We start from the raw sequence: 10,109 nt of genomic DNA on the forward strand, positions 1-10,109 counted from the left end.
CCATTTATCATGGAGTTAAATACACACTTGACCCAAGAGTTGCAAAAAATGAAACAGAAGATCCAGAAGACTCCTCTCCAGTCATGGACCTGCACAGACCTCTTGAGCATGAGAAAAATACTGCCATTCCTGCATTATTGCCTTTCATGTCTGGCACAAAATATCCAAGTTAGTTCGTGTGCTGTTTTCAGAAGAGAAGTTTAAGAGCCCCAGAGAAGTGACTTCTCACCTAGAAACAAATTTTTAAAAATTACCCTTTTGCACCTGAAACTCTTGTCAAGAGAATACATGTCATTATTTCGATCTGGCTACGGGCTATTCCTCCTCTCCAAGGGATATTCCTGACTCTTGTGCTTGTACCTAATATACGAGAGCTTCAATTGCTCTGCAGTAACAGTTGTACCTATTATCCTCCAGAGGAAATTCCTTATTGCATTGCAAATAGATGTGATTTTAGGACTGACTTCCTCTAGAATCATTGTAATATAATCTTACCTAAATTTGAGCACAACATCTAAATATTCATTTTATTTAAATGTGAATTGCTGGCTTTGACCTAGGGCCAAGTTCGCAAAGTTTTATAAAAATTATATACCAGTCTGGTAACCATAATCCATAGCTATTCTGTGACTACTAATCTTGGGATAAAAGAAATCACTGACCGAAGAGAAAAAATAAGTTCCCATAATTCATTTCTTTATTGTTGGCCAGTCACTCAAGAAGAGGCTAAATCTATTACCAAAGTGTAGCATTATATTTACAAATATTTTAAGAAAAGAATAAGTCTTTGGCAATGCACTTATTTTTGAGCAATTACAATGAAACAAATTTCTGGTATTTTAAATCATGTCAGTGAGTGGAAATCCAGTTTCATAATATAACAAATTGGAAAGTAATGACTTAAATTTGTTCTTTTCTCCTAGATAATAAGAAACGGGGAGATCTTATGCAAATGGGAAGAGAACCAAAAAATGGAGGGAGGGGGAAGAAAAGATAGGGTAAGAGGATGAAAACAGAATTGAGGTGTGGTATATACATGAACCAACTCCCTGTGAGGAATGTGTTCATCATGTACTACCACCACGTACTAGTAAAAAATAATTTTTTTAAAAAAATGATCAGTCTACTGTCTGAGTTTAGAACAGTACTCAAGAGGAAAATTGTGCCTTTCACTATAAGGCAAGGGCAGACAAATCTAGGGCGGTGTCAGCCCCAGCTATTCTTTCCCATGTGGAGATTTGCCTTCCAGTGCCAATTTTGAGTAAGTGTTTATTTTCATTAAGAAAGGCAGCTATTTTTATTAGGAGTCTATAAATATCCATAGCTAAAGCTTTTTAAATTTGACTTTAGTTATAATCTTCACGATCAGTGATTGATTTAGAAAAGCACTACATCATACTGAAATATATTTATACTGTTTATTTCGGGCACTATGTTAATCATTGAAAACTAGTGTTTTCTGCTCTTTGGAAAATATGCTAAATGCTCTTCACCTAGTTTCCTTTTGTTGTGGTTTTTGCACGGCAGTGTGGAGCTCTTCATGCCCATACATCCTTTTTCTTTCCAAATCTGTCTTTGCTGTCCGTTAAGTAGAGATGTTTAACAACCAAGCAAAATCCAGGAAGACCCACCCAGTTTTTGTATCCTGCGTGGTTGAGCTTTAATGAAAGCTTGAGTTTTTCCAGAAGTCTGATCATCACTGACTGTGAAGGAAAAAGGGCTAGAAAAAAAAATGCTTTGAGCATGTGAACCATGTAATTTCATTTGAACTGAGGAATTCCAAAAATACTTGCTTATTGCAAGGGCAGTTATGTTTTGTGTTGGAACTCGTTATGGAGAAGGATAAGTACTGGTTCTTTCCTCCCTAACTTTTTCACATAAACATAAAACAAAATTAAAGACTGGGTTCTTGGGAAGGAAAATAGTATGGCGAGGGCACGTTGGCCCCAGGAAACTAATCCTTTATTGGAAAGTCTATCTACTCCTCTGGGCTCTGTATGATCCCATGGAGCTTGAGGCCACCTTCTCCCTGACTGATGCTAATCCAGGGCTTCATCTGGCCATGTCCTTGAGACTACTTGAACCAAGACCCACAGATTTCATCAGTTCTGCTCACTGGAGCCCGTGTAGGAACTGTACCAGTAGCCAGATTAAAACTTCTGAGTCCCTGCTGGGTAATCTGGCCAATCAAACATTCTATATCCTCTTCATCTTCATGTTTCTGCAAGGTGATCAAGCATTAGTAATATTAATAACTAACATTTTGGAAAAAATGTACTGCATACCAGTCAAAATACTAAGTAGAGGACCTTTGCATGAATTATGTTATTTAATCCCTACAAATATCCTTCATGGAATTCTGAGGCTCAGAGTGACTAAGAAACTAGGTTTTGAAATCCAAAGGTGTGCCTCCAAGCTTTTGAACTTCTTCCTTATTTTGTGGGTGATGGCTTTATCTAATGGGTCTTAGTGTACTTGGATTGTGATCTCAGATACTAGCAGAACAGATGCTGTCCTATCTCTCCTTGGGCCTTCCCAACTGCCAGCAGCTGCACTACTGACTTTCTTTGTTAACTAGAGCTTCAGTTGTCGGTGTAGGGTGTTGAAAATGCAATGCTTCCCAGGAGCAGCCCTTGGGCTAGGGATATAGCTCAGTGGCACAAGCATCTGGCTGGCAAGCACAAGGTCCTGAGTTCAATTCTCAGTGCCAAAAGAAAAAAAAAAAAAGAGCAGCCCTTAACTAATGACGCTAAAAGTTGTATAAATACTCCAGCACCCTTGCTTCTCTAGTAAAATATGTCAGGAGCTTAAGTTCTACACCAATACCCAGAATTCCCCAACGGGATTTGTCCATAGTACTAACATGTTTTGAATGAAACACACCCTTCATTGATTGCCTTCCTTTCCTTGTCTTACTTTCCTTGCCAGCATTTCCCATGATTACAACCCAAATAAACTACTTGTACGTGTATTCTTATCTCCACGATCTGCTTCTAGGAGAACTAAAACTAAGATAATAAGTAAAGATGGATCTTTGAAGGTGGAGAAGCCGAGTGGAAGAAGCGCTCCACTGCTGGAAGGAAATTGCCTCTGAAAGATGGTTTCCTGTTCTGAAAGGTGATAGTGACTTTGTGAAATAGAAAAGAAAGGGTTTTTGATGATTATTGAATATCTTTACATTATTAACTCGATTGTGGTGGGGGCATCTTTTAGAAGTCATCTGTTTTTTATTAGTACACAGTTGCCATACAGAGTGAGTACATGTACCAACACATGTCATATCTGAATCCTCTTTACTTCCCCTTTCCCTTCCCTCCCTTTATTTTCCTTTTCCCTATCTCTAGATCCCTGTCTCTCTGGCTTTTTCCTATTATCTAATTATAATTTTACTCTTTAAAAAAAAAAAAGTTAAAATGTTACATTTGTTTTAACACACCTGAATTAAGGGTGGAAAGGTGAAACAATATAATATAGTGTACACAGCGTATCAAAGATGCATCCTTTCTAAAAACCATGCTGTAGAAAAGAAAGAATGACACAGTGGGGAACAGGCCTGGTTTAATAAACAGGCCTGGTTTTAATTTTTAAAAAACATCCATGATATTTAATTTTTAACCTTATGTAAGTAAAATAATCTTCAAAGGATTTGACAATAATTTATTTATTTTTCTATTTCCAGTTTTCTAAAGTAGACACAGATTTGCTTACAATAAAGCTAAGTTTTAGAGCACACAAAAGTGGAGCATAGCAGTAAGATTAAATCCAGCAATCCAGAGTAATGAAGGGTAAAAGATACTGAATAGATGGCTTCATCAGAAAACTGACACCCAAGGTGACTACCTGGAGCCCTCACACTGCAAAAGTAATAACAGCTTAGTATACCAACTCAGTGGAATTTGTAATTGTACCTTGTTCTCTATTTATTACTTAAGAACAGTTTATATAGTTAAGTGGTCTTCATAGACAATCTGCATCCATCTAAATTAAACATATTCTACAATGGTGTAATTATAAAGCCACAATATTTTTTTGGGGGGGGTGTCAAACCCCTTAATGTATTTTTTTTGTTGTTTTGTTTTGTTTTGTTTTATTTGAGACAGGATCTCACTATGTAGCCCAGGCTGGCCTCAAACTCATGGCAGTCCTCCTGCCTCAGCTTCCCAAGTGCTGGGATTACACGTATGCCACCATGCCTGGCAATGTAGTGATTTTAATATTAAAGTTATTCATTCTTTGAAATATAAAGTGTTTTAACTGAATTAAGTTAACAGTTTTAAATACTACATACATCATAACTAGTACATTAAAATTATTTATACTATTCATATCTAATATCCAAAGAAAATTTACTACTAAATTCTTACGGTATATATTAGTCTGCCATGCTTATTAATTGATCCCATAGGTATAATTTTACTTTATTTATTTTCTTTTCACTATCTCAGTTAATATTCACAGTTACAGAGGCTACAACTCCAGACAAAGCACTAGCAATGTTGCCCAGAGCCAGTTTATACTGAAATTAAGTTTTTTACACCAAGTAAATGGTTGTTCACAACCCCTGGCTAGTGTACATATGAACTAAAATTTCTAGATTTGGGGAGAAACAAATGCTGTTCTGATCATCTGCTCTGCTTTTTCTGTTCTTCAATTCAAAGCCTGTAGGGGTGGGACCTGCTGACCCTGACCACTGGAAGAGGCTGCCTGCTGTGCTGCTTTCTGCTTTAACATTGTCCAATCAAATGTGTAGTCATATTGGTGATTCAAGGTCCTTCTAAGGATGCAAAATAGCTGCTCAGGTACGTGTAATCTGGGGCTTCCTCAAAACGCAGCCCAGGGCAATAGTTTAAGTACATAGCGAATTCTGCAGGAAACCTCTTACATAAACCTCAATGGGAGTGGACATCTTTGTTTCACTAACCTTTTCATATTTTCGGGTTTTTTTGTTGCAGCCTTGAGTCCTTGCCATGGCAGGCTGGTTCTATTAAAATACATCAAAACATATTCTAATGATTCTATGTCATCTTGACAACTCTCCTCAATACCAAGATGTACACTGATGCTAGCATACTGGGCAGTGCCAGTGAGGTTTTTATCTCTGTATGGTATGTGTAGCCTTGTCCTGTTGTCTTTGTACTTTTTGGCCAAACCAAAATCAATAAGGAATAACTTATTACAGTGACGCCTGATACCCATTAGGAAGTTATCTGGCTTAATGCCTCTGTGTATAAAATTCTTTGTATGCACATATTCAATTCTACTGATCATCTGGTCAGCTAACATAAGTACAGTTTTCATTGTGAATCTTCTCGAACAGAAATTGAAGAGATCTTCAAGGCTGGATCCCAGAAGATCCATGACTAGCACATTATAGTCTTCTTCCTGGTGCCATGACTAGCACCGTATGTGGGGGATGACAACCCCATCTTGAAGAATCTTACAGAGTTTGCTCTCATACAGCAACTGGGGATGCCTGGCCTTCTGAGATTCTAGCTTCACTGCCACTATAGGTATAATTTTAGATCAGCATGATTTTACTGTCTATTTTTTCACTTTACTACTCAAGAACACAGCATGTACAGAATAAATAAGTGGTACAGCCACCCAATGATCATGATAGCTCTTCAAATTAGCTGTCACAAGCTCAGATACAAATCCCCAACATGTCAACAAAGTTGGATCCAATTCTTCATCAGAAAGTGCTGGTGGAGGATATCAGACACATTACAATGTAGATCCCAAATCCAATGGCTAGTAGGTGAGACAGCAGCAGAGATGGAAGAAAAACCTTCAGAAATTCTGCTGAGAAAATGCCTCCATTCTTCATCACACTGTGTTTCTCATACTGAAAGTAGTTGTGCATTTCAGGTGTTTAAAGAGGAACTGCTTAGGCAGTTCCAACTTAACCAATCCCATATCCAATCTGAACTTTTCTTCTTGATGCTTTCAACTTCTTTCCTTCTCTCAATATACTCCTGCTCAGACTGAGAGCTGTTCTTTTCTCCAATGTATCTATTTCAGAAGCTCTGTTAGTATCTTGTGGTGTCTGTGAGTGAGGTAGGCTGTCACAGTGAGAAGTCTTGGAGCTACTCTTTCCAGATTCATGCTGGGCATCTAGCAGTAATTTTTCCATATCACCGTTATAAATAGAAACTGAGGCTGGAACACTGCTCCCATTCCCATTATTGCTGAAGTGCGGTTCTAACCAGGAGCCCTGCAGGTTTTCATCCTGCAACTTAGGGACCCTGCTCTGCAACATGGCACCAGAGGCTACTTGACCATGGGGTTCCATGCCCAGCTGCAATACACCTCGGTAGTGGTCACACAGGTCACACAGCAGGCAAGCTGCGGGCCTGTGGCTCTTTGCTCTTTTTTTATAATTTGGATTTCTCTTATTAGTGAAACCCTGAGATATTTAAATTTCTGTGGCTGGTTTATTTCACTAAGTATGATGGTCTCAAGGTGCGACTATTTTCCTACGAATGACTCAAATTTATGCTTCTTTATGGCTGAGTAATATCATTGTGTGTACATACCATATTTTCTTTACCCGTTCATCTGTTCACGGACGTATAGGTCACTGTTGAGCTGTAGCTATTATATATGAGCTGTGCTACTATAAATATGGTATCACTGTAATATGATATCTTTAATTCTTTCAGGAAAGTATGTAGAACAGGAATAACTGGGTCAAATGAGTTTCTATTTTAGCTTTTTAAGCAATCTCCTTACTGATTTCCATAGTGGGTGTACTAGTTTATGCACACACCAGCAATGTAGAAGGCTTTCATTTTCCCCACAGCCTGACCAGCATTTGTTGCTTTTTTGAGTTCCTGATGATAGCCATTTTTCCTAGAGCACGGTGGGATCTCAGACTTTTTAAATTTTCACTTCTCTAAGGATCAAAGGTGTTTCATGTATTATTGGGCATTTGCATTATTGGCCACTTGCACTTCGTCATGTATTATTAGTTATGTGAACTTCTTTTGAGAAGCATCTGTTCATTTCAATAGCTCATTTTTGATTCAGTCTTTTGGGAGGTCTAATTTTTTTGAGTCTTTTCTATATTCTAGAGATTAGACCTCTGTACAAGGAGTAGCTGGCAAAATATTTTCCCATTCTGTACATTGTCTTTTCACTCTGTTGGTTGTTTCCTTTATTATACAAAGGCTTTTTAATTTAGTTAGTCCCATTTGTTGATTCTGTGTGTTATATCTTCTGTAATTTGGATTCTGTTCAGAAGGTCCTAGCATATGTCTATGTCTGCAAGAGTTTTACCTAGCTTATCTTCCATCAGATTAAGTGTTCCTATTTTATATCTAGGCTTTGGTCTATTTTTATTTTAGTACATTGTGAGAGATATGGGTATAGATTCAATCTTCTGTACATGGATAGCCAATTTTCCCAGCATCATTTGTTAAAGAGGCTATCTTCAATCCAGCATATGTTTTTGGCCTCTTGTCACAGATCAAATGTCTGAGCGAGCTTGGGACTTTCTGAATCCTCTGTTCTGTTCCATTGAGTCACATGTCTATTTTTGTCCCAGAACCATGCTGCTTTTATCACTGTAGAATTATAATATAGCATCACTTGAGATTGTGAGCTTTGCTCTTGTTAGTCCAGATTGTTTTTGCTATGCTGGGTCTCTTTTGGTTACATGTAAGTTTTAGGATTGTTTTTCCTGTGAAGAATGTTATCAGTATTTTGATTTAGAGTGCACTGAATCTACATATCAGTTTTGGTAAGATGGCCATTTTGACAGTACTAATTCTAGCTATCCAGGCATTGAAGATTTATTTCCATTTTCTAGTGACCTCTTCGGTCTCCTTTCCAGATTATTATAGTTTTTAGTGTAAACATCTTTTATTTCATTGGATAATATATAGGTATTTAGTTTTTTGAAGCAACTGTGAATAGTATTGTTTTCTTGATTTTTTAATGTGTGTTCATTGTTGATGTACAGGAATGTCCTTGAGTTTGTGTGTTGATTTTGTATCCTGCTACTTTGGTGAGTCTGTTTATTAGTTCCTGGAGCGTTTTGGTGAAACCTGAGAAGTGTTCTATGCATAAAATTATATTGTCAACAAATAAGGATAGTTTGAATTTTTCTTTCCTATAATGTTTTATTTCTTTCTGTTGTCTGATACTTCTGGTTAAATTTTTGAGTACTGTATTGAACAGTTTAATTTCTTCCTTGATTTCTTCTATAAATCATATTAATTATTCAATAGTGCATTGTTTCAATTCCTTGTGTTTGCATAATTACTATCGTATGTTTTGGCATTGATTTTTAGTATAAAAATTCTAAATAACCCAGTATCAGTCAATGCAATTGAAGAAATAATGAAAAAAGTACCAAAAAAGAAAATCCCATATCCTGAAAGATTCATTACTGATTTCTACAAGAAATTAGAGAAGATCTAATGCCACTACTCCTCAAACTCTTTAATGAAATTGAAAAAGAAGCAAAACTCCCAAACTGATACCTGAAAGCAAGCATTACCCTGATACCAAAACCAGAGAAGGATCCAACCCAAAAAAGAGAACTACAACCCAATCTCCTTAATGAAAAATGCAAAAATCCTCAATAAGATACTGGCAAACAGAATGCAGCAAATCATCAAGAAGATTATACACCAAAATCAAGTAGAATTCATTCCAGGGGTGCAGAGATGGCTCAACATACACAATAAATGTAATACACCCCATTAACGGAACCAAGCACAAAAACCACATGATCATCTCAATAGATGCAGACAAAAGCATCTGATGAAGTCCAACATCCATTCATGATAAAAAGCCTTCAGAAAATGGGAACAGACGCTCTTTATCTCTATCTGATAAAAACCATTTATGACAAATCAACAGCAAACATCATACGAAATGGTCACAAACTGAAAGCTTTCACTACAAAATCAGGAAGAAGAAAAGGATGCTCCCTAACACCACTCCTACTCAATATATTTCTAGAACATCCAGAGCAATTAGATGAGAGAAATTAATAAAAGGAATAAGGATAGAAAGGAAGAAGTTAAATTATCATTATTTGCAGGTGACATGATACTTTACATAGAAGACTGCAAAACTTCCACCAAAAGACTCCTAGATTTACTAGACAAATTTAGCAGGTTATAAATTCAACACTCAAAAATCAGTAGCATTCCTGTACACAAATAACAAATTCACTGAGAGAGAAATGAGAAAAATTACACCTTTCACAATAACATCAAGAAAAATGAGAAAATTAAGAATGAATCTAACAAAGGAAGTGAAAGACCTATACATTGAAAACTACAATACTTTGAAAAAGGAGATTAAACAGGACATCAGAAAATGGAAAGATATTCTCTGTTCTCGGATAAGCAGAACGAGTGTAGTGAAAATGACCCTATTTCTAAAACTCTCATACAGTTTTAATGTAATCCTAATCAAAATACTAACAGCATACCTCAGAATTAGACAAAACAATCGTAAAATTCATTTGGAACCAGAAGAAATCTAGAATAGCAAAAGCAATTCTAGGCAAAAAGGCAGGGCAATCAGTATTAGAATCCCTAATTTGAAGTTATACAACAAAGAACAGTGCAGTACTTGCAAAAAAACAGACTCAAGGATCAATGGAACAGAATAAAAGATGCAGAAACAACTCCAAGCACACTCAACTTCCTTAGCTTTGGCGAAGGGGTAAAACAGTCTCACTGGAAGAAACATAGCTTCTTCAATAAATGGACTGGGAAAACTGGCTTTCCCAAGGTTGAAAATTGAGCCTAGACTTGTATCCCTCACCATGAACTAAGCTAAATTCAACATGGATCAAATATCTAAATATAAAAATAGAAACACTTAATCTTCTGGAAGATAGACTAGGTAAAACTCTAGAACACATAAGTGTAGGGTTTTATGAACAAAACCCTGATCACACAGCAGATGTTACAAGGAATCAACAACTGGGATCAAATGAAAGTAAAAAGCTTCTACACAGCAAAAGAAACACCAACAGAGCTGGGGATTTAGCTCAGTGGCAAAGCGCTTGCCTGGCAAGCGCAAGGTCGTGAATTCGGTTCCTGGTACCGGAGAAAAACCAAAGAAAAACCAAAAGAAACACCAAC

General features: G+C 36.9%; 2 pseudogenes; both read right to left on the reverse strand.

Annotated features, from left to right (window-relative positions):
• Positions 1-4,609: 4,609 nt before the first annotated feature.
• Positions 4,610-5,358, reverse strand: LOC102011694 (annotated as a pseudogene).
• Positions 5,359-5,692: 334 nt separating this feature from the next.
• LOC102004312 lies at positions 5,693-6,262 on the reverse strand (annotated as a pseudogene).
• Positions 6,263-10,109: the final 3,847 nt, after the last annotated feature.

Source organism: Chinchilla lanigera, unplaced genomic scaffold (assembly GCF_000276665.1).
Source record: "Chinchilla lanigera isolate Chin_1 unplaced genomic scaffold, ChiLan1.0 scaffold00033, whole genome shotgun sequence".
Lineage (NCBI taxonomy): Eukaryota > Metazoa > Chordata > Mammalia > Rodentia > Chinchillidae > Chinchilla > Chinchilla lanigera.